We start from the raw sequence: 21,902 nt of genomic DNA, 5'->3' as shown, positions 1-21,902 counted from the left end.
AAGTATAGTATAAAATAATAAGAGGAGTGGATATGTTTTGGCTATGCTGAAAACAGCTCTGTCCAGTTTTTGTTTGTTTATTTGGTTGTATAGTTGCTGTAATGTTTTTTCCATTTGCACACATGAATCTTGTCATTTTGATACTCCATGAAGCTTGATATGTAATTTAAAAAAATCATTGATCAGTCACATTTTATCTCGGTCCCTCAGACCACACTTTTATGCAATAAGTGATTGCACAAAAAAATATTATGCATTATTTTTACACATTTCTATACTAGTTTATTTAATTATTTTACAATTTTTGTGAAGCCAACACCTTTGCGAACTCATTTCAAACATCAGTATAGTGCATTCATTCAGTAAAGGAGTGGTTTCAGACAAGATATGAGAAGAATTTTTTCAGCTTTATTTTCGGCTTTAGGACCATATAATTTATTTATGCAATATTCTAAGTCACATGTGACCTCATTAGGATGAGGGCTGAGATTGTTGTTGATTGTTCAAATTATGAGTTGGACAAAATCATGGCATTTTTAACACAAATTATGTCTATAACACCAGTTTTCATTTACACTACAAGCACCAATAAGAACCCATGTGTTTGTGTATTTTAATCAGAACAATTTACTGGGTGAAAATAGCAAGAGACTGCCAGTGTGTTATTGAGCCAGTGAGAAACCAGAGCTATCAATAGTCTGCTATGATTTAAACATGTTTTAAACATGTTTTTCCATCTGACATGTTTGCAATGCAGGTGTACAAGAGTAGGCGTGAGGATGGACACACAAACACAATTGCATAAACATGCATACACGATGGATTCATCATAGACATTCACTTACTATTATTTTACACAAGTCAACACAGTTCTCTGGAGTCTTAATGACATGTCTGTCTCATTATTGCATACTAATACTGGGTCAAGCACCTGTTCCTTTAAATAATAATGAGCCATTGGTCTTGAGTGGTTTGCAAGTTTAGCCTTGTACTACCATCATAACTGTTCGGTGTGAACCCGGCAGCTGGATATAACAGTAGTGGAGTCATATGTGTTTGAACCACAGTCAGACCCTACGTCTTCTCTGACATCAGCGCTTTGCTCATTCTAACAGCTAAACAAATTTTATTTACCAACTTAACAATAAACAAAAGTCTCTTCAACACTAATTAGCAGTGAGGATTATGGGTGCTGACCTTGCTCTCTGCCACTGCCAACACCCTGTGGGCTAACAGCCCTGGCTCAGAACAGAGTAACTATAGCAACTATAACAGCAAGTGCTTCCTAATATTAAATAAGTAAACTGTTCTTATACCTTCCACACATATTACTTACACCATACAAACACAAACGCAGATATCACACAAAATCACAGTTTATAGCATCAGTAACATACCCTGAAAGGAAGATCCTCACAGTACCATAGAAAACGGAGGGATCCACATGAGCTGTAATAAAGTTGTTGATAATATGTTAACATATTTCATCATGATGCATCATATGCTATATGACCCATGCATTTCCTTAAATGCATTTACTATATGTTATTGGTGCGTTATATGTTCAGTGGAATACCGTGCATTAGTTTGAGAGCCTCCTTCATGCTATCTATGGCCTGGCTGATGACATCAAGAGCTCTAGTCACCATGGCTACATCACCACAGCAAACACCACTGATCACATCAGGAATGACCTGCAATATGGAAGTCTCCTGTGTGTGGATTTCCCTGAACTTTAGGGCACCAGTGAAAAATGATCTATGTTAGGCAGGATTTGGAAAGCAGCAGATCATATCTGGAAACTTGCAATGCAGCCCTATTGGTTTCCACTCCACCATCCTGATCACATTGTCTACATGCTAAGTAAAATATATGTTTTTGTTTATACTTCTTTTAAACATCCTGATAAGCTAATAATTGTCTGAATGCTGAATCAGATGTGGTGTCGCAGGGAATACACTAAAGTGAACATTTTGTTTCTGTGTGTGTGTGTGTGTGTGCGCATGTGTGTGCATGTGTGCGCATATATATTTCAATGTAGAATATGCACACAGAATTTCACATCAATGTATGATGCTGTTAATTCTGTTAGGTCTGTGTCTGGTGTAGAGCAAAATTAACTGAGCTCAAAGCTGTGTCCACATTGATAATGTCCAGTTTTTTATCTGACAAGATTTGTTTTAGAGCTGTGCGGACAAGATACAATGCAATATAAAAAATCTGATCACAATTTTCACTTAAAAAATCAGATACACAATCTTCAACTACCAGGATATCCGGCGTTGACACTGATTTATTTACATCACCTCAAGATGGTGCCCTGACAGTCAGACATGGTGTTTTGTTGTTTATAATATACACACTTGTCACGTTGCATAAGCAACGGAGCGAGGAGACGGACACAAATGCAGAGATGAGCGAGATTTAATACAGGGAATACCAAAACCGGAGTCGAAAGAACAGGCAGGGGTCATAACGTAGGGGCAATCCGAACACGAAACACGACTTGACATAACTCAGGACTAGGAAAACAAAACACGGGTAAAACGTAGAATAACTAAAACAAACAGATAACACAGGGCAACTGGGCAGCAAACGGGGAGTACTCACGAACAGGATGACTGGCATGAACGGAGAAACACGAAAACATGGGTAACAGGAACACAATACAGAATGAACAGAGCAGAAGCCGACTGGTAGACAAACAAAACCATGGATACTAGACAGGGGGAATACTGGGACTTTTATACAATGACATTTAACGAGGGACAGGTGATGGCAATGACACTGGGGCGTGGTAACAAACGAGGGATCACGAAGACAAACGAGCTGGGCGGGATGAACAGGCAGGGAACACGGACATAAGGGAACCCAGAGTGGCAGCTACGAGAGGGGGCGTTGCCCTACGTGACATAACCCCCGCTCAAAGCGTGCCACTCCGGGGCACGCAAGGGCAGACAGGACAGGGACACCGACCAGGACAGGACAGGGAACTACGGCACACGGTGAGGGACAGGAACAGAAGACACAGGACAGACCAGAGGGACAGGACCGGGCAGAACAGGACATGGGACCTGGGGCATGGCAGGGACAAAGACAGGGGACATGGAGACCGGCCAGGAGCTGGGCTGGGGCATGGCGGTACACGGGGCACAGGGAGACCGGACAGGGCAAGGAGCAGGAGCAGGGCCGGACAGTACAGGACTGGGGACAGACACGGAAGTCGGGCCAGGGGACAGGGCAGAGGAGAACACGGAGGCAAAGACAGCATGAACAACAGAGACGGGCACAGGCACAAGGTGGGTGACGACTTGGGGAACAGACACGGGGACGGGGACAGAGACGACACCACAGGAAACAGACACGGGAACAGGAACACAGACCTTGACAGACACTACCACCGGGACAGGAACCAAAACAAAACCAGGGACAGGACTGGGGAACATGGGCAAAGAGACAGGGGCACATGGCAGAGCAGGGGGCACAAAGAGTCCAGGCCCAATAGAGGGTAGCACAGTCTCTGGGGACACAGGCGTGGCCGGGCGGCGGGCAGCGGAGTCGCCGCACTGACGTCCTCGGGGGGCGTGTCCGCCGCACTGACGTCCTCGGGGGGCGTGTCCGCCGCACTGACGTCCTCGGGGGGCGTGTCCGCCGCGCTGACATCCTCTGGGTTCCGAGCCGGCCACTCCTGGGGTGAGTGGCTAGTACTCCCCCCCAAAAAATTATTTGGGAGCCTTAGGGGAGCGGCTTCCGGGATCATCGGAGGGAGGTCTGCGTCACTGGGGTCCTGGGCGAGCCTGGAAGAACACACAGACACAGAAGCCTCTCGGTTGCTCTCTCTGCGACGGCTCCGCCTCCTCCGAGGCGTCGGGAGCTCGCAGTGGCCACCGAGAGCAAACCGAGGGTTAAGCCAACGCTCGTCTGTGCGCTCATTCCGTCGGCCCGCTGCTTGCACCACAGCTTGCTCACGCCTGTGGTGTTCGCCAAGCCGGGCAGACACGTAGCGCTCAATAGGAGTCTCGTCGCGAAAGCCAGTTAAAAGTGACTGCACTTTCTTCTGTGAGCGACGAGACTTCCTTGTTCCCACAGCGCCAGGGGTATTCCTGTCTCCGGCTCGTTCGCGCTGTAACACATGAGAGTTAAACTGCACGGAAGCAGCCAACAACTCGTTACAGCGACTAAACTCACCGGAGTCTCGCTCTCTCGCTGTGTCCTGGTTAGATCCATGGTTATGTAACGTTGCATAAGCAACAGAGCGAGGAGACGGACACAAATGCAGAGATGAGCGAGATTTAATACAGGGAATACCAAAACCGGAGTCGAAAGAACAGGCAGGGGTCATAACGTAGGGGCAATCCGAACACGAAACACGACTTGACATAACTCAGGACTAGGAAAACAAAACACGGGTAAAACGTAGAATAACTAAAACAAACAGATAACACAGGGCAACTGGGCAGCAAACGGGGAGTACTCACGAACAACAGGATGACTGGCATGAACGGAGAAACACGAAAACATGGGTAACAGGAACACGATACAGAATGAACAGAGCAGAAGCCGACTGGTAGACAAACAAAACCATGGATACTAGACAGGGGGAATACTGGGACTTTTATACAATGACATTTAACGAGGGACAGGTGATGGCAATGACACTGGGGCGTGGTAACAAACGAGGGATCACGAAGACAAACGAGCTGGGCGGGATGAACAGGCAGGGAACACGGACATAAGGGAACCCAGAGTGGCAGCTACGAGAGGGGGCGTTGCCCTACGTGACAACACTACTCACAAAACATTAGGTATATTTAGATTTGGGGTAAAAATTTCAGGATGACCCTAAAATGCACTCTGTATTTACAGGTGAACTCAATGTGGCGTTCTCTAGCATTTGAATGCACATATCCAACTGTTCAGTGTTAAAGTATTTTTTTTAACAACTTGTTCTCTAACAAGGTGCTTACTAATAGCAAAATTCACAACAGGTGTTTGATCCATGAATCGACCAGTACATTTCCTGGTTCAATTATACAGTTCTCCTCATGCTGTTCACATTTTTACATCCTGATACCAAGACACAGTGTGGGCAGGTGTGTCTAGCCATTATAGAACTGCCCTACATTTTGTGAATGATACAGTGACAAGGCCATACTATTTGGATAACATGATTAAGCAGTCATTGTACCTCTGCATGATAAACACAGGCCTCATTTCATGGACAACAATGCTCCAGCTCATCCAGGTTGCATCATTAGGCAGGTCTGGAGTGGCCTGCACATTCTCCAGACCTGAATCCCATAGAAAACCATTGCATGCTTCTTCTTAAATGCCTTACTTTAATTAATTAAAATGACTGTAGCATGAACTTTTTATAATTTCCATAATTTTTTGTGAGGTGTGTGTGTGTGTGTGTAACATGGAGTGATTGCAAGGCGGAAGCGAGTGCTGAGAATAGTGACATTTATTATGGGCAAATCCGTTAGCAGACTCCAAGGTCATATTGCCAGATCCATCCGAAACAGACATGAAACCAATATGATTAATATTTCAAGATATGACTAAAATTACACAGCAAGACATCAAACTCCTTACAAATCAGTCACACAAACAACCAGTTACAAACAAGGGAGATGTAAACACTATGTAAACACTAGACTAACAAGGAACTAAACTAGACACAAGTGAATACAATAACAACGGGCGGAGTTTCAAATGATTAGGTGTGGAAAACGAAACCAAAACACAGTAGCTGCATTCCAATGGCTAGGCTGCATTCGATGTAGGCCGCATACCTTCACTATGTCAGAGAAGGTTGTTCCAAATTAATGAATTAATGAAATTAAATAATATATATATTCATTTCTGTAAAGTGCACTTAGCCATTTATGTTGTATGACGCCCCTTTAATTAATGATTTAATCAGCTGACTGGAAAGCAATGCATTCAGATCTGAAAAGACCCTGGCAAAGCAAACGAATGTCAATAATGCAGTGTTCATTTATATTAAAGGTTTTCTACATATATTAATTCTATCACCAACAATAATAATAAATGATAATACTGCTTTTTCTTTGTGTGAATATTTCTTGTTTAGGGTGGAACATGCAGGGATAAACCGACTCAAACTGGGCCCAGGAAGATGCAAGTTTACTGTTTTCTGTTTTTTTTTTTTTTGTTTTCACATTTTGTTTATGTGACTGTCAGGGTTCGACCCAGGCACGTGCCTCCTGCTGCCACTAGGCGGAGCACGCAAGCTAGAACCAGGGGCAATCAAGCCCAATAGTTTGCAGCTGTAAGCAGCCTATTTAATACGAGCGACTTCAGCAACTCATTGCTGAAGTTGTTAGTTTTTCACTCGCAGCCTAAGCCAGTATCTCTTGCCCTCGTGCAGTGATTACTTTTCTCGTTTCACCCCTGAGTGTTCTCAGCAGAGCCGGAGTGGCTAATCGGGAGGTTCGGGAGGATTCCCGATGGGCCGGCTCATGTCAATCTCTAGTTTGGGCCGATTGGGAAGGAAAAATAATTTTGGGCCAGATTTGGGCATGAAACTCCCGGGCTGAAAAAGTGGCCCACTCCGGCCCTGGTTCTCAGGTTGGTCTCTCTCGTTTTCTGTTTGTCTCTCTCACTGTTTCTGCGTCGGTTTGTCTTCCAGTGTTCTGGTAGACAGGCTGACAGGTACCAGGTAGAGGCTTTAGGTCTTGTTACCTAAGTCTCATCTTTTCTTTCTCTCGTTTCTTATTTTTCCCCGTGTGACACGTTGAGCAGTCCTCCGTGTAGTTTTTGTTTTTTTTTTTCCCCTGTTTCTCTTCAGTGACGCGTTGACTTCTTTTCCGAGTGTTTTTTTGTTTGTTTACTTACCTGGTTTATTCGCATGTCGAGATTCCTCCGTGTCGTTCTGCTGTCATCCCTTCGGGGTTTTTGTTTTTGTTTTCCCGCGATCGCGGAGGTTTCCGTTGGCTGTTTTTGGCATTTAGTTTTAGGTTTGCACTTGAATCCACATCACGTTAAAACCAGCGCGTCACCACCGTGTTCGGAGGCGACGCGTTACAGTGACATCAGCCCCGTCGACAGGGGGGGACAACCGGGTCTGTTGTCCCGGGCCCCAGGGCCAGGGGGGCCCATCAAAGAGCCCAGCAATTTATTTTTTATTTAAAGTCTACAATTTTTAAATAATCTTGAAATTTTTCAGTAATATAAAATTCTGTACTCAAAATAAGCTCAATGGCTAAAATATATATGTTTTTTTTTTACCTATCTGCATATTTTCCATTAAGTGCATACACCCCCGCCTCCCACTGGAAAATGGTTTGATCCAGCACTGACCCGGCTGGTACCCGCCCAACAGCGGGAAACAGTGGTGGATCGTTAAAGTAAATACAGAAATCTGGAGTGCAGAAAAGAAAGGAAAAACATTTACCTAACGAATTTTAATGTTGCATTGTGCTAAAGTACTTGAAAATGTTTGAAATTGTAACTACATCGTTTCACAACAAATAGCTGTCTGACTGAACAGTTCTCGTGAAGACGTTAAGATTTGGGGGCGTTTTGAAAATAAACATCCATTAAATACTGTGATAAAAAGCGAATTATTTCCAATCATTTCGATTATATGTATAAATATTTAACTTAATTAATGAAAGTTGAAACTTTCTTGTCCCGGGCCCCAGCAAGACTGTCAACGGGCCTGAGTGACATAATTGTGTTTTCCACTTCTCTAAGATTCTCCTTTTTTGTTGTACAGACGCATGCAAACTCAAACATGGACGTTCATTTGCATGTGGCTCTCTAGCCGAGAAGAACGAACAGGAACAACTTTGGAGAGATCTTCTGTTGGATCCTGATCATCCAAAGAGACTTATTTACTCTTCTAGAACAGTGTATAGAGAGCGTCTGTCTGGATGCTGTTACTGGGAAGTTACTTGGAGTGTGTGGGCTGTTGTATCAGTGGCATATAATGATAAAATCCTTAGGAGTAGCAGTTTTGAACCCAGCAAAAGGTCCTGGTGTCTGGTCTGCTTTAATAATGGGTACACTGCCAGGCACAGTAATGATGTCACTGCCATCCCTGCACCAAACTCCAGCTCTAACAGAGTAGGAGTGTATCTAGACTGGCCTGCGGGCACTCTGTCCTTCTACAGCGTTTCCTCTAATGCAAACACGCTGACCCACTTACACACATTCAATTCCACTTTTACTGAGCCCCTCTATGCAGGGGTTGGGTATTTGATTCAGTGTCCAGGATCCTAAGTAAATGTGTGCGAAATAAAATAGCCTCCCTCAGTGTTTAGGATACAAACATGGAATTAAAATGCAGCTGATGTATGTTAGAAAATTCTCCTGCTGGTGTGAAATGTAAAATGGGCGGGTACGTGAGTCTCTGTGTATATTAGGCTAGCTCACCTCAGTCTTGGGCTATTGGTTGGTTCAGTTGGCAATGGGTAACATGATCAAATGAAGACATGAAGTGGAGGAAACACATACACAACCATTTACATAGTATAACTTTGTATGCCAATAATTATCATTCTTACACTGGTTTTGAATGTGTCCCAAACAAAACTGGATTGCTTGCTAAGAATATATTATGATCTCTTTTCAATACTGAATTATGATCTAACTGTCCAACATGATGCGAATATGTTACAATGTCATTTTCTCTATGAAGTGTCACAGTACAGAGGCCCCCTGCTTGCCACCTCTGTCAGCAAAGGCAGTATTCTATGTCTGTCCTGTCATTGTTGCATTGTATTCATCCCTCGGGTGGACGTGTTTGTCCCTCAGGTGGGCATGACCCTTTAGTAAGTTGGCCACCTGAGGATTGTTTGTCTGTCTATGGTTTGTCTATGTACCAGTTATTGTATACTTAATTTGGATTAATTCATGGGGTTTGAGTTTGTGCACTTTGTCCATTAAATCCTCCATTTTCCCTGAGACTGGTGTGATCATGTCCTTCTTTTTTTGCACTTCTAGTGGAGACAGCCAAGTATTTCTTCACTATCACCCCCAGAGAGGACACCTCCCACAGACTGTGAGAGACTAACTCATCTAAATCCCTTTGATTGTATGTAAAGGTAAACATTGGCTGTTCACCCATCACCGTTACAAGGAATTCACATTTACAATGGTTTTCATCTCCCAAAGCTTATCTGATCTCCTGAGTTTGGGTAATTATTCCTAAAACCAGTAATCAGTTTTCCAGCCCTTAAGGACTCAGGACAAAGGACCCATGTATAAGCTGAACCATGTGCCTCTGAAATTTGAACATTATTTGATCTGTTGTTGATATAAAGACACAACTTATGATCTTTCATATACTCAGCAATAATTGATTTTATCAGAATATCTTTTTTGTTTAAATACCCCACATTGATGCATATCCATGTATTCCTGTGTGTTTCCGTAGTTTAGATATACATGTCCTTGTAGTTTTGAACTGTCACGTTGCAGTCCCCGAACCCTCCCTTTGGGCGTGTGTTTACGTTGTCTGCGTCTGATCATCTTCTTCTGTGTATCTCCGTGGTTGCGGGTGCGTCTTGTGATAATCCGTCTCACCTGTGGCTCGTCTCGTCATCACGTGGGGTTTATGTGGTTTGTCTATTTAATGTGCGTTCGCGCGGTGTCCTGTGCTCGTCGTCTGAATGTAACACGTTCATTGTAAACGTGGTTTATGTGCGTGTCTGCGCTTTGTTATTTGTTGTGATTAAAGTAACATTGTTGAAACCAGCGGACTCATGCCTCGTCCATCTCCCTGAGCCCAGCGTTACATGAACTGTATTGTGAATGCATGCATGCTGTCACGTAGGGCAACGCCCCCTCTCGTAGCTGTCACTCTGGGTTCCCTCATGTCCGTGTTCCCTGCCTGTTTGTCCCGCCCTGCTCGTTGGTTTTGATGGATTCCTTGTTTGTTACCACGCCCCTGTGTCATTGTCATCACCTGTCCCTAGTTTAGTCCTGTGTATATTAGTCCCTGTGTCTCCCAGGTCTAGTTGTCGGTCTTTTTGGTTTTTTCTCTGTGTTTTGCCTGTTCGCCCCAGTGCTGCTGTTCCGTGAGTCTTCCTTGTTGTGTTCGCTATGTCGGTCCGTATTTCGTGTCCTGACTGCCTACCCGTTATGACCCATGCCCGTCACTTCGACTCTGTCTATGGAATTTCCCTTAATAAATCTCGCTCTCCTCAGCGTTTGTGTCCGCCTACCTGTTCTGCCCCGTGCAGAACGTTACATAAAGACCGACCCCACAAGGACACAGCGAGGGAGCGAGACTCTGGTGAGTTTAATCGCTGCGATGAGATGTCGGCTGGTTCGGTCCAGCTCGACTCTCCGATATCGCAGCGTGAACGAACCAGAGACAGAAATTCCCCTGGCGCTGTGGGAACACGGAAGTCTCGACGCGCACCAACGAAAGCCCAGTCACTTTCAGTTTCGACTGGCTTTTGCGTCGAGACTCCTGTTGAGCGCTACGTGTCTGCCCGGCTTGATCACTATAGGGAGGAGAAACCTGTAGTACAAGTCGCGGGCAGACGGATTGAGTGCACAGACTGGCGTTTGCTTAACCCTCGGTTGGCTCTCGATGGCTTCTGCGAGCTCCCGACGCCTCAGAGGAGGCGGAGCCGTCGCAGAGAGAGCCACCGAGGGGCTTCTGTGTCTGTGTATTCTTCCAGGCTCAGCCAGGACCCTGAGGAGGAGGACCTACCGCCGCTGATCCCGCCAGCTACACATCACGACACCCCCAAGTATTTTTTGGGGGGGAGTACAAGCCACGTCGGCTTGGCGGTCTCGCCCCCCGATGACGTCAGTATGGTGGCTCCGCCCCCCGATGACGTCGGCTTGGTGGCTCCGCCCCCCGAGGACGTCGGCTTGGTGGCTCCGCCCCCCGAGGACGTCGGCTTGGCGTACACGCCCCCCGAGGACGTCGGCTTGGTGGCTCCGCCCCCCGAGGACGTCAGCTTGGCGTACACGCCCCCGAGGACGTCGGCTTGGCGTACACGCCCCCCGAGGATATCTCCTTGCCTCAGCAACCTGTCCCCGCTGCCCGTAGGCAGTTCGTGCCTGTTCCTGTCCCCGCTGCCCGTAGGCAGTCCGTGCCTGTTCCAGTTCCCGCTGCCCGCCAGCGGACCCTGCCTGTTCCCGCTGCCCGTCTGCCGGCTCCTGTTCCTGCTGCCCGCCTGCCGGCTCCTGTTCCCGCTGCCCGTCTGCCGGCTCCTGTTCCCGCTGCCGGGCCGCCCGGCCGCGCCTGTGCCCGCTGCCCGGCCGCGCCTGTGCCCGCTGCCCGCCGCCCGGCCGCGCCTGTGCCCGCTGCCCGCCGCCCGGCCGCTCCTGTCCCCCAAGAGACTGTGCTGCCCCCTGTTGGGCATGGACTCCGTGTACTGTCTGCTCCGCCCTGTGTTCCTGCTCCTGTGCCCGGGTTCCCCATGTTCCCCAGTCCTGTCCCTGGTTTTGTTTTGGTTCCTGTCCCTGTGGTTGTGTCTGTCAAGATCTGTGTTCCTGTTCCCGTGTCTGTTTCCGGTGGTGTCCTCTCTGTCCCGGTTCCCGTGTCTGTTCCCCAGATTGTGACCCACTTCGTTCCTGTCCCAGTCTCCGTCGTCCAAGCCGTGTTTGTCTCAGTGTTTACCTCTGCCCTGTCCCCTGGCCCCGCTCCAGTGTCTGTCCCCGGTCCTGTCCTGTTCAGCCCTGCTCCTGTGCCTCGCCCTGGCCCTATCCGCTCTCCCTGTGTCCCGTGTCGTGCCATGTCCCGGCCCAGCTCTTTGCCTGTCTCCCTGTCTTCAGTCCCTGCCATGTCCCAGGTCCCTCGTCCTATTTTGTCTGGTCCTGTCCCTCCGGTCTGTCCTGTGTCCGCTGTCCCTGTCCTGTCTGCCCTTGCGTGCCCCGGAGTGGCACGCTTTGAGGGGGGGTTCTGTCACGTAGGGCAACGCCCCCTCTCGTAGCTGTCACTCTGGGTTCCCTCATGTCCGTGTTCCCTGCCTGTTTGTCCCGCCCTGCTCGTTGGTTTTGATGGATTCCTTGTTTGTTACCACGCCCCTGTGTCATTGTCATCACCTGTCCCTAGTTTAGTCCTGTGTATATTAGTCCCTGTGTCTCCCAGGTCTAGTTGTCGGTCTTTTTGTTTTTTTCTCTGTGTTTTGCCTGTTCGCCCCAGTGCTGCTGTTCCGTGAGTCTTCCTTGTTGTGTTCGCTATGTCGGTCCGTATTTCGTGTCCTGACTGCCTACCCGTTATGACCCATGCCCGTCACTTCGACTCTCTCTATGGAATTTCCCTTAATAAATCTCGCTCTCCTCAGCGTTTGTGTCCGCCTACCTGTTCTGCCCCCGTGCAGAACGTTACACATGCATATATATATTCCTGTGTGTTCTGCTATTTTAGACATGCATGTTCAGCGTATTCCCATATTCATGTGCTGTATTATTTCAGACCTATAAATACACTTGTATTCCGGTGTAGTATTATTTTAGATTTATAACCAAGTATCCACATGTAATGTGCTATATTAGGCGTAGATGAAGTCTTAGATGAAGGCGTTCCTCTGCAATCTCCATTGGCCACTGATTCCGGACTGACACACAGCTCTGAAACTGCCTCTGGGACCAAGCCACGCCCACCCCACCAGCTTCCCAGCGTTTTCAAACATGGTGGAACACTGGGGTTCTGTTTCACAGCAGCAGATAAACAGAGTTTTACCATAAAAGTTTATACAAAGGTTATAATTAATTGCTAAATGGTCTGTAAATATTGCAAATACTCATATTTCTTCCACACATTCTCTGTCGTGCCTGCTGCTTCCATGTGCTAAATGAAATTGAGCATGTTCTTCTTTGATTTAAAACTTTGACCTACCACCTGATTCACTTTCTGCCCCCCCCCCAACGGGTGAATAAACCGCATGGTTCAAATCGTGGGGAAAAAAGTAGGGCCTTATAGTCCGGAAAATACAGTACATTAATCTACATGGGGCAGTCATGGTCTGGAGGTAGGGAACTGGTCTTGTGACTGGAGGGTCGTGGGTTCGAGTCCCAGACCTGAGGCCATGACTGAGGTGCCCTTGAGCAAGGCATCTAACCCCAACTGCTGCCGGGCTAGGGCTGCCCACCGCTCTGGGCACGTGTCCACCACAGCCCCCTAGTAATCACTAGTGTGTGTGTGTGTGTGTGTTCTAACTGCATTTTTTTTTTGTATAGCGCTTTTCACAACACATGTTGTCACAAAGCAGGTTTACAATCTTTACAAGATTTACAAGATTAACAATCTTATGGGTCCAAATCCCTAATGAGCAAGCCAAAGGCGACAGCGGCAAGGAAAAACTCCCTATGATGGTGGGGATTAGGAAGAAACCTCGGGAGGACCAATACTCAAAAGGGAACCCATCCTCCATTGGGCACAAGTTAGCACAAGTCCGTGGTGCGCAGGGTGGTTCTACAGTCCACAGTAGTAGTCACAGTTCTTGTTCCCCGACCAAGTAGTCACAATCCCTTCGGTGCAGATGGTGAGCCTCTGATAGGAGCTAGCATCCACACGACCTCTTGTAGCAATGGCACATCCAACCCTGGCATCAGTACATCCACCGGCAGGTGCTTGTATCCGGATAGGTGCGTGTATCCAGCAGGGCCCCCTCCCCTTCGGGTGGCCTGGTTAAAATACACAAATCACACAAAAACACATAAATTACACAAAATCAAATTATACAGATGAATACACAAGTCACACACAAATCACACAATCAGACTAAGTATAAGGTAACTAGAATGAAAATTCTGGGTGTTGATATATGTGTGTGTTATGAGCAGGTATTGCATCCCGGAAGTGTGTGGGATTTCTTCTGGGCCTTTAGGGGTCTCCTAAGTAGGCAGGAGCCCATTGATGTTATGGGGTGACCGGGGCCCTGGTCATAAAAAGCCTCACTGGACAGTAAAGGTTTCCTTGGCTCCTAAGCAACATTCACGGTAGCAGAGGCTCCCCTGAGTTCCAGGGTGAGTTTGAGGAATCAGACTCGTAAGTAGACTCCCCCTAGGTGAGTGTGTCCCCCAGAGTCAAGGGACACCCAAAGCCCCAGACTCAGGAAGCTCTGCCGAGAGCAGGGTATCCCCCCAGGATGAGAGGGATGTCCGGGAGGAGGGAAAACCTTCTGAGAGAGTAGCCTGCACAGTGCCAGAACATTACTTCCTCAAATGTTTGCTATACGTATATGCATGCTAATGTATATGTATGCTAATGTATAAGTTGTTGAGCGGGGGGGGATGATGGCAAATGTAAGCGAGGGTGTAAATGGACACAATTATATCGCAAGTATATATATCGCAATCGATCGCCAAGTATAAATGCCTCTGCTTAGCAGAGCGTTGAGGAGCGATTTCGATTGGAGGATCGTGCTCTGTCTGAGATTTTTTGTTACGAATTTTTTTTTTGCTGATGCTGGTCCAGCGTGTCGCGTGCCACTGATTAGGTTGCCGACCCCTGATGTATATCTTCACCACTAAGGTAGATTCGATACACATCTTGATACACTGTCACCGAAACGATATAACTGCGATACTCTGAAACCCCTTGTCGATACGATGCGATACAAATCACTCCTGTTCACGATATGATGTGATTCAAAATGATTTGATAATAATATGACTTATTATATGAGGATTCGGTTTGATAAATGATCATTCGAGGTTTGTTGAGGTTAGTTGAGGTTTGAGGATGTATTGGCCTAAACCATCAGTTTTCTTAACTCAATAGCACAATTCTACTTTACTCTCTAACAATTTAAGGGATGTATGCATCTGGGGTGGGTTTCCTGAAACGTTTGTAGCGCTTCGTAACCTCGTATGAAACGTATGAGGTTAAGAAGTACTTAGTGCTAAGAACGTTTCGGGAAACTCACCCCTAGTTGTTTTCAATGGAGCAAAACCAATACATAATATAAAAAAAATGCATAATTCAGTATATTCAGACAGAGCATTAATTTATTCAAGTGAATTATTCAGTTATTTTCTCCATCTATATTTATACAAAATGTTTAAAACACAAGATGAACAGTTTTTAAAAGTACTGTATTAACATAGTGAATATTATGATCTGCAACACTACTCTCTGCTAGACTTATGAGGGGGTAGCGGCCACAGAGATGTCCACACCGTGCTGTCTTTTCATGTGTGTCGCCAGGTTCGTTGCGCTACTTACGTATTTGATAGCCCCATGGCATTGTTTGCAGATTGCGTGCGTCTTGTCAAGTTGACCACCTCGCTTAAAAAACCCGAAATATTGCCACACGTTTGATTTGTGTGTCTTTTTTGGTACATTAAATATCTTTGTCGTTACTAATGCTCTCGTTTCCCTCCATCTTTGTTGTGTACGTCTGCGTGTTTGCATCAGTACCTGAGGACACGATGGTGCATTAATGTTGCCTCGAAAAAAAAAAGAAATCAATAAAAATAAAAAGTATGTTGCCTCTGTAAATACGTTAGAATAAGGAATGGATACTGGAAAACAAAACACCCGATTTAACCATGGTATTTGCCGATGCAAAAAGGCTAGAGGAGATGCACAGTTAATTCGCCCGCAAATTAAACCCGATGCATGTTGAATCTACCGGTGCAGTCGAATCGCAGACATGTGTGCCGATTCACCGATGTGAATCGGTGAATCTCCCCATCCCTACTATACACAAAGAAGCTTTTAAATGTACAGTATGTACAGATATAGTGGGGAAAATTATTATTTCTTTACCCCCTTACAAAGTTTATAATTGTATGGTAGGTTTATTTTAACAGACAGAGAGATAGAATATTAGCAAACACATTCCAAAACATTATGTAAAAAAATGTAAAAATGTAAATGTGCCATATTTGTCAATTGTGATTTTTTACACTGCAATTTGTCCTCCACTTTTTACCCATCTGTGCAGTTAACACACACACACCAGTGATTACTAGGAGGCTGTTTTGCACACGTGCCCAGAGCGGTGGGCAGCCCTAGCCCGGTGCCCGGGGAGCAGTTGGGGTTAGGTGCCTTGCTCAGGGGCACATCAGTCATGGCCTCAGGTCTAGGAATCAAACCCACAACCTTCTGGTCACAAGACTAGTTCCCTACGACCAGGCCATGACTGCCCAAGGTTATAAATTCATTTGTATTTGATTAAGTGAAGTAAGCATATGATCCTCAAGCCAAAAGGTTCTGTACTTGGAGGAGAAACCCTTGTTGGCACAGATGACAAATGTTTCTGGTAGTTGTTCACTAGGTTTGCTTACATCTCAGGGAGAATGTGGTCCAATCCTCATTACAGAAACTCTACAAATCCTGAAGGTTTTGAGGTTGTCAACTTGACGTTTGAGCCAGCAACTCCAGTTTCATCTCAGTCTAAAAACAATAAGGTTGGGTAAACTGGCTATTGTAAATGCATTGTCCTGTCTTTGTGTACCTTGATAGGTACTATATAAATCTTTGGTCACTAGAGGGAGGCACAGCATTGTGTCTTAGGGCTGCATGTGCCTTGACAGGAACCAGTGAGGTCCACATGACAGCTATAATGTGACAGGAGAATAAATTAAGTGGCAAAACATCAGGGTAAAAATGAGAATAGCCCACAACCTTTCAAGCTCAGTCAGTACTCCAGAGTGCAGGAATATGAGGTTGGTAATCTGGGTGGAAATTCGAGATTGACATTTTGTGACCTTCCTTCTCAAAACAACAATAAAAATGCTCTTTATAGTGAGTGTTCAGTGGTCTTCCCTTAAAGAACTATTATTAGTTTAAACTATGTTCTGAAGTTTTACTTTGCTCTCATTTTTCTCAGGCTGTACTCACATTCTTTGTTTTTGTATTCTGTGAGGTTCTTTTATGTATTTTCCCAAGGGGAGCTTTCCACATCAGGGACGTCTGTGGCAGACAATTATCAAGGCTGGTGGTCTGATTCAGTGAGGAGTGGAAGTGGTGCTTCTGACAACACGCTGCAGTCACTTTTCATTGTGATAGAATGAAAAGAGTGCTCTCAGCAGAAAGTGATAGAGATGATAGTGCCTAGACTTTTGAAAAAATTATAACACTGCAATATCCTGAAAGGACAAAAAACGGAAGGGAAGGGAACTGGAAGGGAAACAGTAAAATGCTAAGTGTTAGCCATGATATTTTTTCTGTTGTCTTTCAAGGAAGAGAAAATTAAACAGTGATGGAGTTGAAGAATGGATAAACATTTTTTGAGAGTGAGCACTGTGCTATTACCAGCTAAAAAATATAATTCCAAGTGAATTTTGATAGCTGACAATTATTATTATTATTATTATTATTATTATTAATAATAATAATAAAGGTCTTAATATACCTTTACTTACCCTTCAGGGCATATGTGGCTTTGAGTGTTTGCACACACATGTGCTGCACATATTTTACATACATGCATTTAATGAATGAGTGTGTAACGCATGAGGAAAAGAAGGAGGAGTAGACAAGGGTGGAAGTGTCTGTAATGCCCATGTCTGGAAGCACAACATAGGAAGCACAAAACAATTTAAAGACTCGGTGTGCCGTAGGTGCACAGTAACGACTCAGAACGTGCAACACTGCTTAAACGAATCAACACAGTGGAATGAATAGAGGGACCGGCTCACCATGACAGAGTGCTGCATTGAACTGATATGAGGTGATATATTCACCTTTTTTGCTGAAATAGAAATTAGTAATGATATTAGCTCAATGCCAAGACTTGCAAATTGAGAAATAAAATGAAAGGACAAATATTTACAATTATGTAATATTGTGAATTATACTTGTGGCCTTCTACAAGTGAAGTAAGAGTATAACATCTAAGTATAAAATGTAATTTGTATGATGAAAATGAAATATTTAGACAGTAGTAAATGCTGTTTGTGTCCATGGTGATTAGGTTCTAACACACTAATGCACTAATCTAACACTTCTAATGAACCAAAGATAAAGTACATGTAGAGGTGCATGGCATTCTGGGATTTCTCACGATGCACCTCTCTGCTGTATCAGTAGACCCACCATTCAATGATAGAGGTCACAGAACCAGTGACAGAGGTCACTATGTATAAATAGGCACAAAAGAAATATAAGAGAGTATGATAGGAGTTTAATTACAAAACATGAGGTGTATGAAGTGTGTATAGAGGGTGTGTGTGAAGGGTATGAGAGCTGTTATTTTTGTGTGTGAGAGAGAAAGAGAAAGAAGAATAATTATTTGGCTCTACTTCAAGTTCTTTAATGGCAGTTAGGTTTTGTTTTCATTTGCCTAAAAACTGGTTTAACTGAAAAAAAACAACAAAACAAATAATCCTCCTGTCGTGTGTGATCATTTCATTGAACATTGAACATTGCAGATAGCATGATGTATGTTATATGGCATATATGAAATAAATGATATATGTTTTACAGTATGCATGTTTTACCTCAGGGACTCATAAACTGAGAATTGCACAGAAATGAAAATATTCAAGCACTCATTCACTTGTTGTAACGCTGGGTGCAGGGCGATGAACGATGCACGAGTCCAGCGATTACGCACAAACGTCACTTTAATAACAACACAAATAGCGCAGACAGTGCACGTTGAACACTTAAACATTAAGTGAGGCGAGACTCAAACAAAGACGAGCACGGGACACTGCGCGAACGCACATTAAATAGACAGACCACATAAGCCCCTAGTGATGACGAGACAAGCCACAGGTGAGACTGATGAACACGCTCGGACACAACCACACCCACGAAAATCCACAGACGCAGGCATCTAGACGTAGACGACAAACACATGCCCAAAGGGGAGGGGTCAGGGGCTGTACCTGGACACTTATATCCCGACCAGAGATAAGAGGTAGTGCAGTAAAAGGGAAATTTGGTAAAATTGAAAACTAGTATGTGAAATGTCCAGTAGTGCAAATGTACTGGATGTACTGTAAAGTGTCAAAGTGTCCAGGAGTGTGAAAGTATGGGACATACAGTAAAAAATGTTTGGGACATACAGTAAAATTACCAGTGTCCAGAAGGGCAGATGTACTGTAAGGTTATAGTGCAGGAACCTGCCACTGAACTTGCTCCTTTGGTCCATAATGATGGTGTGCAGTGGGTGACCATCATCTTCCATGATGGAGAGCAGTTTGTGCAGTGTTCTCCTCTCTGCCACCATAACCATAGAGTCCAGCTGCACACCAACTACAGAACCTGCACGCCTGACCAGCTTGTCCAGTCGCATCTCATCCCTCTTTTTCATACTACCTCACCAGCACACCACAGCATAGAAGAGACAGCTGGACACCACAGTCTGATAGAACATCTGCAGGAGCTTCCTACAGATGTTGAAGGACCCCAGCCTCCTCGGAAAGTAGAGCTGGCTCTGCCCCTTTCTGTACAGGATGTCTGTGTTGGTTGACCAGTCCAACCTATCATCCAGGTGTAGTCCGAGATACCTCTAGGTCTTAATCATCTCCACATCAACCCCCTCAATAGAGACAGGCTGTGTGGGTGGTCTGGTCCACCCACCATCTCCTTGGTCTTGGAGGTGTTTAGCAGCAGGTTGTTCCTCTTGCACCATGCCAACAAAGTCACCCACAAGGTGTCTGTACTCCTCCTCCTGCCCTCCTCGTACACAGGCCACAACGGCAGTATCGTCCGGAAACTTCTGTATGTGGCACGTCTCAGAATTGTACTGGAAGTCTGAGGTGTAGAGGTGTGAAGAGGAATGGAGAGAGTACATTCCCCTGGGGAGCTCCTGTGCTGTTGACCACAGTCTCTGATGTACAGTCCTTCAGCCTGATGTACTGAGGTCTACCAGTGAGGTAGTCAGTGATCCGGGAGACTAGGTGTAGATCCACCTTCATCCTCACCAGCTTGTCTCTTAGTTGGAGGGGCTGAATGGTGTTGAAGGTGCTGGAAAAGTAAAAAAAAAACATGACTCTCACTGCACTACCCCCCCTGTCCAGGTGGGAGTGGGTCCGGTGGAGAAAGTACAGCATGGCATCTTCCACCCCCACTTTTTCTCTGTAGGCAAACTGCAGGGGGTCCATTGCATGTTGTACCTTGGGTATGAGCTGGTGTAGAAGCTGACGTTCCAGGGTCTTACCATGAAAGGACTGGTCTCTTTACATGAGAGTCCATGTTTCTTTACATGAGAGGACTGGTCTCTTTACATGAGCGGTCTTGAATCTTTATGTAATGTTATGGTAGGTGTGACTTGCAGAAGTGTATTCATGTTACAGAAATCAAGTGAAGTTCAACAGTCCTTTATTGCACATTACAGTGAAATATTGTGCCGTATAATGAGAGGTCCAATGGTAACAGTACAGTGGTGAATTATTGTTCTCTATATTGAGGGGTCCAGTGACAACTATATTAGTGTCCTCTATATTAAGGGTATTAAATGCCATTATTGAAAATGCCTTTATTACTTTATTATTAAAAACATACATTGTCAGGTGTGTCCCAATCTTTGACTGGTACTGTACATGAGGATAAACTATGTAAAAGTTCAATACAAAACAAAACAAAAACACATTCCAGCATATCAAGGTGCCATTCTTTAACAATAAGAAGTGTGGAAGGTGTATAACAAGACTGATTATTTTAACTTCAGTTCAAGTTTTCGGTTGGACGTTTGCCTTAAAGGAGTTTGTCTAAAAAGCAGTTAGACTGGTTCAGACTCCAGTGAGGAAGCACAGAGTGTGTACAGGTGCACTGCAGTGAAGAAGAAGAGTGTGTGTACAGGTGGATCCCAGTGACGAAGAAGAGTGTGTGTGTGTAACTGTGGACTCAAGTGAAGAAGAAGAGAGCCTGTGTGCAGGATTATATGTAGTAACCAAGTCATCTACTATGAGAATCGACTAATGTTGAAATAGAAGGCAGTAAGTCTGTAAACCCTGGACATCCTGGTCAAGATGAACCTGGACTTTCTTACAAAAGACTTGTAGACTGAACCCAGTGAAGGTAACTGTCCTTTCATCATTCTATAGAATCCCGTATATCTCTCTGCTAGTAATTATGGTCAGAAATATAAAACAGGGTTTCAGACTGAAACAGGAGAGACATGTGATCAAGTCATTTTATCATTTCCTGAAATGTCTACAGTGGTCTATAAAGATTGTTGTGAATCTGAATGAAATGGTTTATATTTGGGTTTTGTGCTGTTTGTATTTAAATGGAATATATGAGTGATTTTCTTTTTTAATATTTATACAAAACTGACTGTGGATCAGTTTACAAAGGGAAACACCAGATATAACAGCACCTACATGTTTGTTATAGAAATTAAAACATTGATGCTGCATCAAAATAATAATAATGTGACGGGCAGGGTGTGTGAACTAAAAGGAAGTGATCACGCCAAGTCTCAGGGAAAAGGGATGGTTTAATGAAGAAGTGCGCAAACCAAAAACCCGTGAATAGATCCAAATTAAGGATATAATGACCAGCGGTCAACTGGTACAAAGACAAGACATATGGCAAACATAGGCAAACAAACGACCCTCAGGTGAGACGGATCACGGGCTCCGCCTACCTGAGGGACGCACACGACGTCACAAAACAACAACAACAGCCGCTGTGGACGGAGGCGACCGGTAGGGGGCGGCCTCACCGTGACAAATAAAAATAATCTTTATTTGTATAGCACCTTTCATACATACATGCAACTCAAAGTGCTTTACAGAATAAATAAAAAAGAAACATTAAAAGGAAGAAAAGATAAGTCAAAAAGAAAATGTTAAAAGAAATTAAAGATAAAAAGGAAACAAACATCATAAAATAATGTAGTTGTGACGCGCGGCGGAGCAGGGAAGGATGAGACACAGATCCTTCTTTTCATCCACGTCACTTTTACTTTTAACAAGTATTGCGCAATATAGCGCACGAATAACATAGACTGCAATACAGAACGTGTAAACATTAGACAACGACGAGCACAGGACACTGC

General features: G+C 44.9%; 2 protein-coding genes across 4 annotated transcripts in view; one reads left to right on the top strand and one right to left on the bottom strand.

Annotated features, from left to right (window-relative positions):
- LOC143527889 (globoside alpha-1,3-N-acetylgalactosaminyltransferase 1-like) overlaps positions 1–21,902 on the bottom strand; it is a 204,937-nt gene that overhangs the window by 98,895 nt on the left and 84,140 nt on the right. The window lies entirely within an intron of this gene.
- LOC143527884 (NACHT, LRR and PYD domains-containing protein 3-like) overlaps positions 20,612–21,902 on the top strand; it is a 35,991-nt gene continuing 34,700 nt past the window's right edge. For all 3 annotated transcript variants that reach the window (XM_077023239.1, XM_077023238.1, XM_077023240.1), the window contains exon 1: positions 20,612–20,917. The gene's annotated coding sequence lies outside the window, so the exon portion shown is untranslated. The remainder of the gene's footprint in view (positions 20,918–21,902) is intronic.

This window comes from Brachyhypopomus gauderio, chromosome 12 (genome assembly GCF_052324685.1).
Source record: "Brachyhypopomus gauderio isolate BG-103 chromosome 12, BGAUD_0.2, whole genome shotgun sequence".
Lineage (NCBI taxonomy): Eukaryota > Metazoa > Chordata > Actinopteri > Gymnotiformes > Hypopomidae > Brachyhypopomus > Brachyhypopomus gauderio.
Note: the sequence above shows the minus strand (reverse complement) of the source record. Positions and strands in the feature narration are given on the sequence as shown.